This window comes from Schistocerca cancellata, chromosome 3 (genome assembly GCF_023864275.1).
Source record: "Schistocerca cancellata isolate TAMUIC-IGC-003103 chromosome 3, iqSchCanc2.1, whole genome shotgun sequence".
Taxonomy (NCBI): domain Eukaryota; kingdom Metazoa; phylum Arthropoda; class Insecta; order Orthoptera; family Acrididae; genus Schistocerca; species Schistocerca cancellata.
In genome coordinates this window covers 702110723-702127125 of record NC_064628.1, presented here as the reverse complement: position 1 = coordinate 702127125, position 16403 = coordinate 702110723, and the positions used below count along the sequence as shown (strand labels likewise).

The window sequence follows — 16403 nt, the reverse complement described above, 5'->3', positions numbered from 1 at the left end:
GCGACTCCGCAGCGTCACTGCCCTATGGTTGAATTTAGTGCCTCACCAGCACAGTTTGACCGCGAAATACCGGTGATGCTGTATTGTACCGTATCACAATAAAAAGGCATGTGTTGCAACAGCAAGCGGCTCATTTCACAAGAAGCAGATATATAAGACGACTGAATCAAGTGTATATTAATTATGTTAGCTGCAGTTATTTGTGAAAAAGTAGCAAGCGGCTTCACAAGAAGTAGATATAAAAGGCGACCGATGTCATGTCTATATTAATTTTGCTAGCCGCTGTTATTTGTAAGAAAGATGTGTTATAAAAATGGAAGATCGTCGGTTTTTCAGACTGAGGGGGCAATATGTGGGGAAAGCCGAATTTCACCTCCTCATGCGCAAACGTGCTGAAAGCACATCCTGAGTGGAGTAATGATGCCATTCTTAATAACTGTAGAAACAGCGGAACTTCATATTCCACTGACGAGGGCGGAGAAATGGAATATAACAGTCTAAAACTGACTAAGCGTATCCTTCGAACGAACAACGTCAGCCTGGAAAGGCGAGATACGGAATACCTACAGAAAGGTAAAAAGATATTTGGAAAGACCCAGGAAAATCTGGAATCATAGACTAAAATCGAGTCACAGGCCAAATGAATGACGTAAACAATAACATCTAACGAAACTCGACCCAGCTTCATCCTGAGACAAAGATAGACGACAACCATCTGCTAACAGAGAGGAACGTAGCGTTGTCCATTCTACCATACGTTAAAACGTAGCTGTGTTGAAAATTTCCCTAATTTTTCTCAACTGAAGTAGCAACTTCTGGGTAACAATGTGCAGATAGATGGAGTAGAACGACAATGTTCCCTTTGTGATGAACAAATAATAAAATAGGTAGGCTAAGACTAATTATTACAATACTGGGAAATCGTGTTACGTTTGCAGCAGAGGCTACCCACAAAACACTCATTCGACCCCTATCTGGAATGTTGCTCAAATCTGTGGGATTCACATAGGTCAGACTCAAAATGGACATCTCACGTTCACGAAGAAAGGCAGCGCGAACACTTTACAGGCTTTCTTAATTCGCGGCTGACACTTTAGTAAATACACATGATATATCTTTTTTCCAGTTATGGTATTCGGCTCCTCATTAAAGTTCCTGTGCGGATCGCGAAGATAAAAAAGACAAAAACAGACACAGCAACATTCTTAGTGCGCTTCGTCCTTGAACTGAATGTGAAGAAACCTAAAAATAAACTCATAGAGGTTCGCAAAGGGGAGAGGGGTGCAAAGGGAAGAGGCAGTATCACCCTTTCGGAATCTGCGGTGTAAACTTTTCATTCATTTATTTCTAGAAATGGATGTCTGTTACTCTAGAAACATCAGATGCGGAATTGCTGAACGTGAAGCGAATACTATGATTTTAGTAGTACCTACACAACAACTTACATTTATTTAGTGGTGACACAGTTCAAGGGAAATGATGCTGTCTTCTTGGCACTGCTCTGCAGTCAATGTGTAACAGAACACTGTCAAGGTAGTCGCCAGTCTTCCCTCTGCTGCTAGCTTATACAGCCCTTATCAAGCTGTCCGTTATAAATCTACAATCCAAATGGAGTGGCTGTATAACTTGTGTGGTCGGAAATGTGAAGCAAATCTTGGTTTAGTCATAAGATGTTAAGAAGTGGTTCTAACGGATAATCTGAAGATAATTTACGGAGGTTTTTCGCATTCCTCTTGTTGAATGGCGGGCATGGGATAAAATTTGCCCAAACAATTTAAAAGAATGTAACTTCTAAAACACATTTGCTTTAGCTTCATATCATTCTATATGAAAAAATGGAGGTCCTGAAATAATTCAAGGAATCCATCAACACGATCACACGTGAAGCATTGCAAGCAAAGTGTTTTAGATGCTATCAAATTAAATACGGATTTTCTAAAGTTTATTTACTGTATTACACTTAGAAGAGTGTTGCTCAATTGTATCTGTTATCAGTTATATTTTTTAATATTCAGCTTGAATTTCTCTGTTCTGTTCTTTTTTCTCCAATTTCGGATTTTCAGTGTTAACCTAGCATTATTGGTATATGAACAAAATATTTTTGTTAACATTTCTAGCTTTTTTCCCAATTCACTGGATTACTTAAAGTATGGCGTTCATAATTTTATTAATGATACAAAAGATGCACTTTTTACACGCTACTTAGTCTGACTACTTGTTGGGTATCAAAGTACTCCGCCTTCCAAAAAAATTGAGTGGACACCTATCACTCTTTTGAGATACAACACTTTTACGTATTCCCTGCAATATTTAGTTCTCGGGATACTACAATGAATTAGCTATATTAATAATGGCAGTTTTAGATCCTGCCACCTCCTGGATAATAATATAAGGCCACCCATGGACAAGGTACAGTATAGTGTCTCCTGTGCCACGTACTATACAGCGATTTGCGTAGCCAATGTAGATGTGCACCGAGTCATATATGCAGAACCTATAGCAGTAACTGTACTTTCAGTTTCACGTGACAGTTTTCTAAAATGTGGTAGTCAGTTTTAATCTATTTAAAAATACAGCCGTCTTCTCTTTCATCACTGCTATTATTTCCACGATCTGAATGACTTCTTGCTTTGGTTCATCTGCTTCTTTATGATGCACATATCAGCGAAATAGAACCCAACTTTCTTTCTAGTAGTGTCTTGAAGTGGAAGAAATGCTGTTCCAAGTCGCTTCAACATAACTTTTTCTTGAGGATTCTAGGAAGTGGACCAGGAAATCAAAATAAATTACGAATGATAACCTTTCGTGTGTGCTAGAAACAATGCACTTTTACCTTTATAAGCATTCGCCGAGTATTTTCCGCCACACTTTTGCAATAAAATCCTTCTGGTCGTCCTGACCTTGTTGGATCCATTGTGTTGTGGATTCTTCCGCTGTGTGTCCGAAACATTTGCATTAAGTGCTGAAGAACACACGACCACACGCAACAAATGCGTAGAAGGGCGTTAGCCTTCCCAGTAGTACGGGCGCCATCCATACAAATACGTCTTAACGGGATGGCGCGACAAGAATATGCAACACAGGACTGATCAAACAGCAGGATTGTAATTCGGCACATTGTCTTACAGTACACAAAGGATCAGGTCAGGCAACACTGGAGGTACATGAATACCAAGGAGAAAAAGGAATGTGATTTCCGGAACAGTATGACTTATTGTTTGCTTCCTACCCTATAAGCAGAAGAACCGAAGCAAGAAATTAGTCAGCATATAGGCCAATACTTAGCAATTCACCCCAGAAGGTCTGGCGCCTATACTGACATTTTCAACAAGCGAAGTTCAAAAATGGTTCAAATGGCTCTGAGCTCTATGGGACTTAACTTCTGAGGTCATCAGTCCCCTAGAACTTAGTACTTAAACCTAACTAACTTAAGGACATCACAAACATCCATACCCGAGGCAGGATTCGAACCTGCGACCGTAGCGGTCGCGCGGTTCCATACTGAAGCGCCTAGAACCGCTCGGCCACCCCGGCCGGCAACAAGCGAAGGGGCGTAGTTGTTAGTACATTGGATCCGCATTTGCGAGTACGTCGTTTTAAATCCTTATGCAGTAATCCAAATTTAGGATTTATGTTTTTTCCTTTAATCGCGTTAGGTAAATGCCAGGATGGTTCCTTTAAGAAGACAAGACTAATTTCCTTCGTTTCTTTTGAAATCAAGCTTGTGCTCCGTGTCTGATCACATTGTCGCCCAAACGCCAAACCTTAATGCTCTCGCCTTCGGTATTTGCCTTTTCCTATTCTGTTTTATCTTCGAATGGAGAGCAGGGAGAATGAGCGTCTTAATTTCGTTTACCTTGAATTTTATCGGTTCGCTGGTATCAATCACACGTTTGATAAAAAAGAAATAACGATTTTTAAAAATTTTTGCGGGTTGTACCCTTCTAATTCACAAGTTTGGTTGTTATTATCTTGGTGTAATCGTCTGTATAGTACATTTTTGACTGCCGGAAAAACTACTCTTGTGTTGGAACGCTCAGGAATTTGTAAAGCCGGCCGGGGTGGCCGTGCGGTTCTAGGCGCTACAGTCTGGAGCCGGGCGACCGACGCGGTCGCAGGTTCGAATCCTGCCTCGGGCATGGATGTGTGTGATGTCCGTAGGTTAGTTAGGTTTAATTAGTTCTAAGTTCTAGGCGACTGATGACCTCAGAAGTTAATTCGTATAGTGCTCAGAGCCATTTGAACCATTTGAATTTGTAAGATGTGGAAAAACGGAACATATTATTTACATTAAATTATTATTATTTATTTTTTTAGAAAACTGTATTGGGGTATCTTCTAGGAACGACACAAGCGTTTCCACATGGTACAACTGCATCCAAGAGGACCGTGAGTACTTTGAAAATGACGGTGACTCTGGACATCGCTGTACACCAACAAACAAACAAACAGACGACAACATCGGAAGAAAAAAATTCGGAAATATGTGGTAAGCTGCTACGGCACCAAACTGCTGAGATCATCGGTCCCTAGGCTTACGCACTACTTAATCTAAGTTAAACTACCTTACGCTAAGGACAACACACACACCTATGCCCGAGGGAGGACTCAGATCTCTGACTGGGTGAGCTGCGCGAACTGGGGCAAGACGCGTGAGTTTGCGCGGTTACCCCGTGCGGCGAATTGGAAGAGTTAAGAAATTTACTGTTAATAGTCAGCGAATCGTTGCTGATGCTGGTTAAAGTTTGCCTCCGTGTTTTGGGCTTGAATTGTGTGGCAGCAAACTATGTTCCGGAATTGTTGAAATCCTAACAAAACCAAAGCCGAATCCGTATTGCTCAGGAGTTGGTGAATGGCATTTAAGACGATCCAGAGGTGCTCGCGAGTTTTAGCTACTGATAAAACATGAACGTATTACAACGTCGAAACTATCGCCCAGTCATCCGAATAGGGCGACCAATTTGAATCCTAAGTTCTGAACATTTACATAGAAAGTACTGCACAGCTCCCACTGCAGGTAAAAACCTTGCACTTTTAAGTGACACACCACACTCATGTGCAAAATGGATTACAAACAAAAAAGCTTTTACTCTCGCAAAGGTCGTCAACGGCTTGCTCTCTCTCCTCAGTTCCGACTGCAGAGTGAGCGCATAAAGATGCCTAGCAAATAGTGCCTCCCGCTATGTGTGGATGCCTGCCGGGAGACTTCGCTTAATTGCATGCAACCCCACATAACATAACTGTCATACATTTCCTTCTTCGTGACAGTTATCGGCCGCACACTGGAGTGATATGAGGACGCTCCTCCAACGTTTTCGATGGGAAGTGTTTGATCATTCACCATAGAGGCCGGACGTGGCTCCCTCTGATATTGATCTTGCTCAAATGACCCTCTGGGCCTGAAGATAATGTTTTGGCACAGACAACGAGCTGCAGTCCAGCGTAGAAAATTGATGGAAAGCACAAGAGGCTGCTCTCTATGACGAGAGTATGGGGAAGCTGATACAATGCTACGACAGATGTCAACGTCGGAGCGGCAACTATGTAAAGAAATGGCTGGAAGGTAATGCTAACTATTGCAAATGAAAGAGTTTTAATTTTCACTGCGGTTTCCATTTCGTGACCGATCGTTCCTTACTTTCCGAATAGCCAACGCAAGTCGTCGTCTTTACCGCAAAAAAATGAATCCTAGGGATGCTCATTTAGTGTTATATCTGTTGTAGTTTGATAAACAAAACTGTTCTCGACTATTCATCATTTGGATTTGCAGCTCTTGTATTTTTCGTGTTTGCAGTTAAAATTGTTGGATGTAAGGTCCGCCAGTTATGCAAAACAGCGTTTTTTCAAAGTTCCCAAACATGTTTCAGTACCTCTGTGCCATCATCAGTGGGTTTCTGTTTTATTTAAATGTAAAGGTTAAATATAAAAGAAACTCACTGAAGAAGGCACGGAGGAGCTGAAAGATGTTTGGGAACTTAGAAAAAAAGGTGTTTTGTATAGCTGGCGAACCTTACATCCAACAATGTTCTCGATTATTTTTTTCAGTAATGGATATACATTTTTAATGCTCCTAACGAACTGGGAATCGTATTTTGACATTATAATATCAGAAAAGGTGAGTTTTTACCACTGTAGTCTATGCATAAGTAGAAATTCAGTAGGAGAATACATCACTTCCCACATAGTTTGCATCTGTAAAGGAGAAAACAAAATTCTTGTGCAGCCTATTCTTGCGCACTACTCAACTGCATAAGGAGGCGTGAAGCCAGATTTGCAACAAGTCGGTTCCCTGTGTTAGAGAGATAGTGAGGAGTGCTGGGTGAGAAACTTTGGAAGGAAGACCGTGTTCTATATGGAAAGTTAGTGAGGGGCAAATTTGAACAACCAACACTTGAGACAGGCTGTAAAACCATACTACTGCATGTGTCGTATATCTTACGTAGGAACCGTAAAGGCAAGATAAGAGAAATTAGGGCGCGTCTGGAGGCATACAAACAATCTCTTTCCCGTACTGCATTAGAGAGACACGAACAGAAAAGGGAGTGATACACAGCCATGTTCAGAAAAAACAAAACACCTTGAACGACTAGAGATAGGACATTCATATTCACAGGCTATGTACATTAGCATAGTCTGCAGAAATGGTTAGCGTTTGAATCATGGCAGCCCTCTGTTTCGATATCGCGGCGCAACACCACCTACGTGTAAAATGTGCCTGCGGCTCTCGTTGTCGAAGGTAATGGATCAGTGTGACTTCAGCAGACGTCAAGGATGCCTCGTAGACGTATGCGCGACCCGTACCGTCAAATCAGTGAGTCTGAAAGAAGGCGCATTGTTGGCATCAGAGAATGTGATGCATCCTTCCTTGAAGTTGCTGCTCGTGTGGGACGAAGTGTTTCGGCAGTGTGTGAAGATCGACATTTCATACGAATGGCATTGCAGGATAGATCTGCGTCCTCCTCGGCTCTGGTTCAACAGTGGAACACATCGTACTCTATCAGAGCTGACAGTTCGTCGCCGTTTGTTACAGCATAGGTTAGTGCGCGCCTTCCACTTCTACGCCTACATTTGACGAACATGCAGAAACATGCTAGACGGCAATAATATATAGAACTGGCGATAGGAATGGCATCAGACAGTATTTTCGGACGAATCCAGGTTCTCTTTCTTTCAAAATGATAGCCACATTTTGCTTCGCCGCAGAAAGGGGGAGCGGCATCATAGTGATCGCATTCGCGCAAGACATTCAGCGCTAACTTCAGGCCTTTTGGTGTGAGGTGCTACTGGGTGCAACCACAAATCATGGCTGATGTGTGACCAGGGCACTGCGACCAGTGTGGCCTACGTGGGTGGGATCCTGCGACCCGTAGCAATACCCTTTCTGCACAACATCCCAGATGCCATTTTTCAGCAAGACAGTGCACGACCATATGTTGCTGTGCGAACACGTGCGTTTTTGGTGTCGCAGTATGTCAGCCTTTTGCCCTGGCTCGCCAGATCACCAGACTTGTCGTCAATCGAAAATGTGTGGGATTTGATAAAACGACGGGTGCAGCGCTGTGGCCCAATGCCAACCACCACAGATGTACTTGGGAAACAGGTGAATACAGCATGGATGGCTATATCACAGGACGCCGTTCGGCCTTTTGCGCGTCGATGCCATCACGCAAGAAACATGTTATCAGAGCCCATGGGGGATCCGTGCCTACTAAGCTACCGGACACATGCTGAACCGAGTTGACTGAAATGCTAATCATTTCTGGAGAACATACTAACGTACATGTCTTGTGAATATGAACGTCCGATCTCTGTTCGTTCTAAGTGCTCTGTTTTTTTTTCTCAAAATTAGTGTATTACGCACGGAGTACTCCCTGCCTTCCGTTCTACATCGACTTACGACATGTATTCATCTCGATGTAGATCACAGCGATTAAAATTTAGGCTTTATGTATTATTATCAAGCTTGTACACCAAGTCACATTGGATACATTACAGTAACACTGTTCCATATTTATGCAGCAAATCAGTGTCAAATACAAGTATGAAGAGACTAATTCTAAGTTCTCAATATTTATACGTGACTATATTAGGTTGGAACTATCAGATGCAAACTTGAAGTGCCTTACAAAGATGGCATATTTTGTTCTACGGTGCGAGTTTCAATATGCCCATCGAGGTCTATGTTTATCACAATGTCCCTGGGTAACTTAAAGTAAATGTCGGGACACTGACGACTTTCTTCATTAAGTGGAGCTTAAGCTCGGTCTTAAATGACCCCGTAGTCGACGGGACATTAAATCCTAATTTTCTGTTCTTTGGTTCAAATGGCTCTGAGCACTATGGGACTTAACATCTGAGGTCATCAGTCCCCTAGAACTTAGAACTACTTAAACCTAACTAACCTAAGGACATCACACACATCCATGGCCGAGGCAGGATTCGAACCTGCGACCGTAGCGGTTTCGCGGTGCCAGACTGAAGCGTCTGTTCTTTCAACAGCGTCTTCTGATTTCGGGCTACAATACAACACCCACATCACTCAGTGTAAACAGGGGTTTTTTCACTGTCCTTTTCCTTTCCATATTTTCTCTTTTGAGGACTTGTGACAGATTCTACCATAGTATAATATTAATGTATTTATTTTATTCATTCACACTTTATCTGTATTCTGGCTCTAATTGCACAAATTCTAGAAGCCGAAATTTGGCATCGCACTGCGATAATGAAGGGAACTTCAGAAAGTATCTCTCATACATGATTGCGACACATGGAGGGGAACAAAAGCTATAAGCGTCTGTGCTAAAACGACTGTTTGGGTGCGGTGAAAGCTTGTTACGACAATAATCCTTACATATAAAATTAAAAGAAAAAGCGAAAACACATTTTTAATTGAAAAGGATCCTCTTACATAGAGAGATTTGGATTTTCTGCTAGAAGTTGTTCGTAACAAATGGTTCAAATGGCTCTGAGCACTATGGGACTCAACTGCTGAGGTCATTAGAACTTAGAACTAGTTAAACCTAACTAACCTAAGGACATCACAAACATCCATGCCCGAGGCAGGATTCGAACCTGCGACCGTAGCGGTCTTGCGGTTCCAGACTGCAGCGCCTTTAACCGCACGGCCACTTCGGCCGGCTGTTCGTAACACATCGAGCATGAAACAGCAACATATCTATACGATAGCTTCGTATGTGTTGAAGACAGCAGTATCATTGCATTGACAATTGAAGTGCTGTTAATTGCCGGTAGTTAAAATATTCAGTTACTGTACATTGATCTCATTTTCCAACATAGGGGAGTCTTTTCCACAATGTTTGCAGTTATAACTGAATAAGCCCTTCTGCCACAATTAACATGCTGTCCATCCAGATTTCCACAGTACTACGGTATAGTTTCGGTAACGAGACGCAGTGAGAGCTGTAAATGGACCTGTCTCTCACCTGCGAATTCTTTTTACTCCGAACATAAGCAAACCCTACAACATGTACCTCTTGCAAGCTATTCGTATAGGCCGTCGAAATGCGTCAGTGATACCTAACATCCGTGAGAAAGTTATAAAGATTATCTGGCGCTATATAATCAACAGCAATCTTATCTTCATCAAAATTCCCTTTCTGAAGTGTTCATGAAGTAGTATCTAAGTACTCAACAAATCGCCCGTCCACGTGTTTTAGTAAATACCGCAATTTAGGGCATTAAATCACGGAATGCAGTTGTACGAGATCGAAACTTAGGTTAATTGTTACTAGTTTTTTACCATCTTTTCCGTATTTACGAAGGATAATTTGTGGGTCAGTAGTCGATGAAGTATATTTCTGGAAATAGCAGTACCACTTTAGAAGTGTCCAGTCAAGATACATTAATTGCATTTACATTGTTTTTACAACCATGTTTTGAAGGACAAGTTGAGTTTTAATTTTACAACAACCTGCGTGAAATTCAGTGGAAAAATGTAGGTAATTATCGGAAAGTATTAAAGTATTTCTTACAACTACTTTCACTCTTTCGAACAATGAATTGGTATCCTTCTTCGTCTAATCTCAGGTGAAAAATTTAAGTAGACCTAAGGCTGAAAACCTGAATCCAAAGCCAGAAGATGGAGTTATATTTCAGAAATTCCTCGGACATCAGGCCCAATAACGGTTCATGGTTACTAAATGCGCTAACCTAAGAGTTACCGCCCCGGCACGCGAGCAGGAAAAATTTTGACTTATGACACGTATTTTGCTACAGCGGTTTTCATAATAAAATTCGAATCAATATTAAGTTATACTGCATGAAGTCTGGCAAACGGCTGCTCAGAATAGCTCGCGTTAATCCATTGTTCTGAATGTTAGTTTTGTTTTGAAATGGAATGTAGTACGATAATTCACGATGGCAACGAACAGAAATCTAATCTTTAGGAAAGATATCTTCATACAAAAGGTTGATTTGATCATCATCATCCAGAGGGTTGGTTTGAACACCACAGTTCTTCTACTAAGCGTGGTGACGATGTATCTTTTACTTGCTCAGATCTTAAACTTAACATACCCAGTCAGTTATAGGAGAACCTACAGTTTAATGTGGACTCCGAACCACCTAATACTTTTAAAGACTGATATTTACGACTACGTATTTTCACTGTCATCAAGAAAAAAGTTCTTTTGATGTGACTGATCTTCATGAATAGAAATGTAAAGCCGTTCAGCTGTATATCAGTAACATACAGTTACTGGATAATCCATTTACCTGTTTTATTATTCGTATTTAATAAACATCATCGATTTTGATATTGTACAGGTTCATCTTCAGACGTATTTGAGGCAGTCCAACTCAAACGAAACACTGAAGTTCACAAACGTATCCACAAAGCAACAGCATTGAAAATCAGTAATGCTGCTTACTGTAGCATAAATGTCAGTTCATGTGTGCAGCAATATGAAGACCTAACTACAGTAACCTAAGTTTCATGCCTGCCCAACGAAACCTAAGTTAGTTAGTTTTGTATTGTATAGAAACGACGGAGCGGCTTCGTCCCCGCCATAGCCCTCAGTGGTACACAACCCCACAACAAGCAACAGTAGTCCACTCAACCCACAGCCGCCCCACACCTAACCGAGTGTTATTGTGCGTTTCGGCCCCCAGTGGACCCCCCGGTTACGTCTCGCACCAGACGAGTGTAACCCCAATGGTTGCGTGGTGGTAGAGTAATTACGGTGTACGCGTACGTGGAGAAAGTGATCGCGCAGTAATCGCCGACATAGTGTAACTGAGGCGGAATAAGGGGAACCAACCCGCATTCGCCGAGGCAGATGGAAAACCGCCTTAAAAACCATCCACAGACTGGCCGGCACACCGGACCTCGACATTAATCCGCCGGGCGGAATCGTGCGGGGGCCAGCACGCCTTCCCGCCCGGAAAGCAGAGCGTTAGACCGCACGGCTAACCGGGCGTGCTCCAGTTAGTTTTACTTAGATTCCGTTCGGCAGTATTTTCATCACAGCACAATGTCCCTCCAAACTTGCTGTCTCCCCATCAAGTATAATCCCTCAGCGGTTTCATAATTACACCGAGTCATTTAAAAATGAAACTGCTCCATGTACCAATTTTCAGCTGGATAACTCTCTTTTCACCACTGCATAATTTTATGTCTACTTAGTTTTCATTAGGTTTATAACAAAAATGGAATATCGGTGCGATAAAGCTTAGATTTTTCAGCTGTACCCTGTGGTGACAAAAGTCATTGGATACCGATATGCACATATACTGATGAAGGTAGTATCGCGTACGCAAGGTATAAAAGCACAGTGCATTGGCGAGCTCTCATTTGCACTCAGGTGATTCATGTGAAAAGGTTTCCGACGTGATTATAGCAGCACGACGGGAATTAACAGTCTTTTAACGTGGAATGGTAGTCGAAGCTAGGCGCAAGAGACATTGCATTTCGGAAATCGTTAAGAAATTCAGTACTCTGCGATCTACAGTGTGAAGATACTGCCGAGAATGCCACATTTCAGGCATTACTTCTCACCACGAACAATGCAGTAGCCGATGACCTTCACTTAACGACCAACAGTAGCGGCGTTTGCATACAGTTGTCAGTGCTAACAACAAGCAACACTGCGTGAAATACACTCCTGGAAATGGAAAAAAGAACACATTGACACCGGTGTGTCAGACCCACCACACTTGCTCCGGACACTGCGAGAGGGCTGTACAAGCAATGATCACACGCACGGCACAGCGGACACACCAGGAACCGCGGTGTTGGCCGTCGAATGGCGCTAGCTGCGCAGCATTTGTGCACCGCCGCCGTCAGTGTCAGCCAGTTTGCCGTGGCATACGGAGCTCCATCGCAGTCTTTAACACTGGTAGCATGCCGCGACAGCGTGGACGTGAACCGTATGTGCAGTTGACGGACTTTGAGCGAGGGCGTATAGTGGGCATGCGGGAGGCCGGGTGGACGTACCGCCGAATTGCTCAACACGTGGGGCGTGAGGTCTCCACAGTACATCGATGTTGTCGCCAGTGGTCGGCGGAAGGTGCACGTGCCCGTCGACCTGGGACCGGACCGCAGCGACGCACGGATGCACGCCAAGACCGTGGGATCCTACGCAGTGCCGTAGGGGACCGCACCGCCACTTCCCAGCAAATTAGGGACACTGTTGCCCCTGGGGTATCGGCGAGGACCATTCGCAACCGTCTCCATGAAGCTGGGCTACGGTCCCGCACACCGTTAGGCCGTCTTCCGCTCACGCCCCAACATCGTGCAGCCCGCCTCCAGTGGTGTCGCGACAGGCGTGAATGGAGGGACGAATGGAGACGTGTCGTCTTCAGCGATGAGAGTCGCTTCTGCCTTGGTGCCAATGATGGTCGTATGCGTGTTTGGCGCCGTGCAGGTGAGCGCCACAATCAGGACTGCATACGACCGAGGCACACAGGGCCAACACCCGGCATCATGGTGTGGGGAGCGATCTCCTACACTGGCCGTACACCACTGGTGATCGTCGAGGGGACACTGAATAGTGCACGGTACATCCAAACCGTCATCGAACCCATCGTTCTACCATTCCTAGACCGGCAAGGGAACTTGCTGTTCCAACAGGACAATGCACGTCCGCATGTATCCCGTGCCACCCTACGTGCTCTAGAAGGTGTAAGTCAACTACCCTGGCCAGCAAGATCTCCGGATCTGTCCCCCATTGAGCATGTTTGGGACTGGATGAAGCGTCGTCTCACGCGGTCTGCACGTCCAGCACGAACGCTGGTCCAACTGAGGCGCCAGGTGGAAATGGCATGGCAAGCCGTTCCACAGGGCTACATCCAGCATCTCTACGATCGTCTCCATGGGAGAATAGCAGCCTGCATTGCTGCGAAAGGTGGATATACACTGTACTAGTGCCGACATTGTGCATGCTCTGTTGCCTGTGTCTATGTGCCTGTGGTTCTGTCAGTGTGATCATGTGATGTATCTGACCCCAGGAATGTGTCAATAAAGTTTCCCCTTCCTGGGACAATGAATTCACGGTGTTCTTATTTCAATTTCCAGGAGTGTAACTGCAGAAATAAAAGTGGTAGTTACATATGACGAACGTATCCATTAAGATGCTTCAAATCGCTCTAAGAACTATGGGATTAACATCTGAGGTCATCAGTCCCCTAGACGTAGAACTACTCACTACTAACTAACTTAAGGACATCACACACATCCATGCCCGAGGCAGGATTCGAACGTGCGACCGTAGCAGCAGCGCGGTTCCGGACTGAAGCGCCCAGAACCGCTCGGTCCCAGCGGCCGGCTATCCATTAAGACAGTGCAGTGATATTTGGCGTTATTTGGCTATGGCAGCAGACGCTATTGCCTTTGCTAACAGCACATCGCCTGCAGCGCCTCCCCTGGGCTCGTGACCATATCGGTTGGACCCTAGACTATTGGAAAACCATCAGATGGGTTCCGATTTCAGTTGGTAAGAGTTGAGTTGATGGTAGGGTTCGAGTGCGGCGCAGACTCCACAAAGCCATAAAACAGATTGTCAACAATGCACTGTGCAAGCTGAGGTTCTCCATAATGGTGTCGGCTGTGTTTACTTTGAGTGTACTAGGTCCTCTGGATGTTCAGCTACTTGGAGACCATTTGCAACCATTTACGGACGCCATGTTCCTAAACAAGGACGGAATTTTTATGGATGTCAAAGCGCCACGTCACCGGGCCACGATTATTCGCGATTGGTTTGAAGAACATTCTGGACAGTTCGAGCGAATGATTTGGTCACCCAGATCGCCCGACATGAATCCCATGGAACATGTATGGGACATAACCGAGAGGTCAGTTTGTGCACAAAATACTGAACCGGCAACACTTTCGAAATTTTGGACCGCTATAGAGGCAGCGTGGCTCAATATTTCTGCAGGGGACTTCCAAAGACCTGTTGAGTCCAATCCACGTCGCGCTTTTGCACTACACCGGGCAAAAGGAGGTCCAACACGATATTGGGAAGTTTCCCGTGACTTTTGTCACCTCATTGTTTGATGGTTGGGTTCTTTGTAGCATACTTTTTTTTACTGTACGCGATTCGTCACAGTAGCTTATAATCTATCGCTGCGTTGCACTATTCGTATCAATATGTCGTCTGAAATGTCTTGTTTGTTGAAACCTTTTGTAACCAGTAGTATGAAAGGCGGTGGTGTTTGTTGCGAGTAACTTTCATACTTCAGGCACCTGCGCACCATGCTCAAGTCACTTTTCGGCTCACAGGTGATCAGTCGCCGGCCGTCCCTGTCAGCGGAAGCGGCACATCTTTACCAAACAGGAAAGAGCACATATCTCTTTTAGCAACGCCAGAGATTTGGCTAATGCCAATCAGAATGCCGGGTACGCATAGTACGGTTGATCGACTCACGCAGTTTGAAGAACAAAAGCAGTTTTCTGTCGTCTTTCACCCAGGGCAGCACACCGGTGCAGAAATGTTTCACATTCTTGCCTTGTGTGTTTGATACGGGCCCATTCGACCAGCAGCCTTCAACGAAACCGTGACGTTACAGCAAGTAGTGAGCATTCGGGTTGTATTCACATGACAGGAAACAATGAGGGTGTTGAAGTTCTGTAAAATGGCGTCCTTTTCGCGTTGCATTTTACATTTCGACATTACCGTGCATAATGTCGTGCTCTGGTCACCCGCCAGGTAAGCCGAGAGCGCTAATGCGCTGCTTCCTGGACTCGGGTAGGCACGCCGGCCCCGCATCGAATCCGTCCGGCGGATTAACAACGTGGGCCCGTGTGCCGGACAGCCTGGATGTGGTTTTTAGGCGGTTTTCCACATACCCTAGGTGAATACCGGGCAGGTCCCCAGATCCCGCCTCAGTTACACGGCTCGCAGACATTTGAAACACGTTCGCACTCTTTCATGGTTTACACTAGACGCAGATAGCTAGGATACACTGATTCCATCCCAGGGGGTACGATGGGCATCCTGCCACCCTTTTAAATTAACCATGACAAATCAGATTGTAACAATGGCGACCCTGCGAAAACTGCGGGACAAGACAGAAGTAAATGATGATGAATGCCGTGCTTTGTATCTCGCTTTCGAATGCATCAGAACACGTGGTGGTCGGTATAGGTTCAAATGTTTCTGAGCACTATGGGACTTAACATCTGAGGTCATCAGTCCCCTAGACTTAGAACTACTTAAACCTAACTAACCTAAGGACATCACACACATCCATGTCCGAGGCAGGATTCGAACCTGCGACCGTAGCGGTCGCGCAGTTCCAGACTGTAGCGCCTAGAACCGCTCGGCCGGCTAGTGGTCGTTATCCGTCTCTGATTTAAATATCTGTAAATTCATGTGACTTACATATTCTCTCACTCGCAAGGCTATTTAGCGACATTTTGTAAATTTATATTCATATACTTTAGTGCCATTATGTTCGGAGGGGATGTTAAATGTCCTAATTCGATGTCTGTGCTTAGCCACAGTGGTTGCCTTCCATATCAGATTGGTTTACGCTTTATGCTAGAATTTTCATATATTTGGCCTTCCCAAATTCATTATATTACACTTTTCCTTTGTTCAAAAATTCCACCTCAGGTACCCTTTCTCCATATTTGAATACTTAATAACTGTTTCACGAAGAACGTGTTCCTTCGCTTGTATTGCAATTTGCTAAGATCTATGCTACATAGTCTTACCGATCTTATATTTATTTTTCGTAACAACTTTTCAACAATGCAGATAAGGCAATGCTAATACAGCTCTACGAGCTACATGGCTGCAGAGACGGAGACGTCGTAAATTAATGCCTCCGTTGTACAAGCTCCCTATTTTCAGGTTATTAGTGTTCGCAACAGATCACAAACACATCTCTCCTGCACAAATTGAACCTACCAAGGCTCGATTTTACTACACTTTGAGGAA

The 16403-nt window shown here is 44.2% G+C and overlaps 1 protein-coding gene across 1 annotated transcript in view; it reads right to left on the bottom strand.

Annotated features, from left to right (window-relative positions):
* Window positions 1-16403, bottom strand: part of LOC126175697 (phospholipid phosphatase 1-like) — an 820416-nt gene that overhangs the window by 314206 nt on the left and 489807 nt on the right. The gene's annotated exons all lie outside the window — the stretch shown is intronic.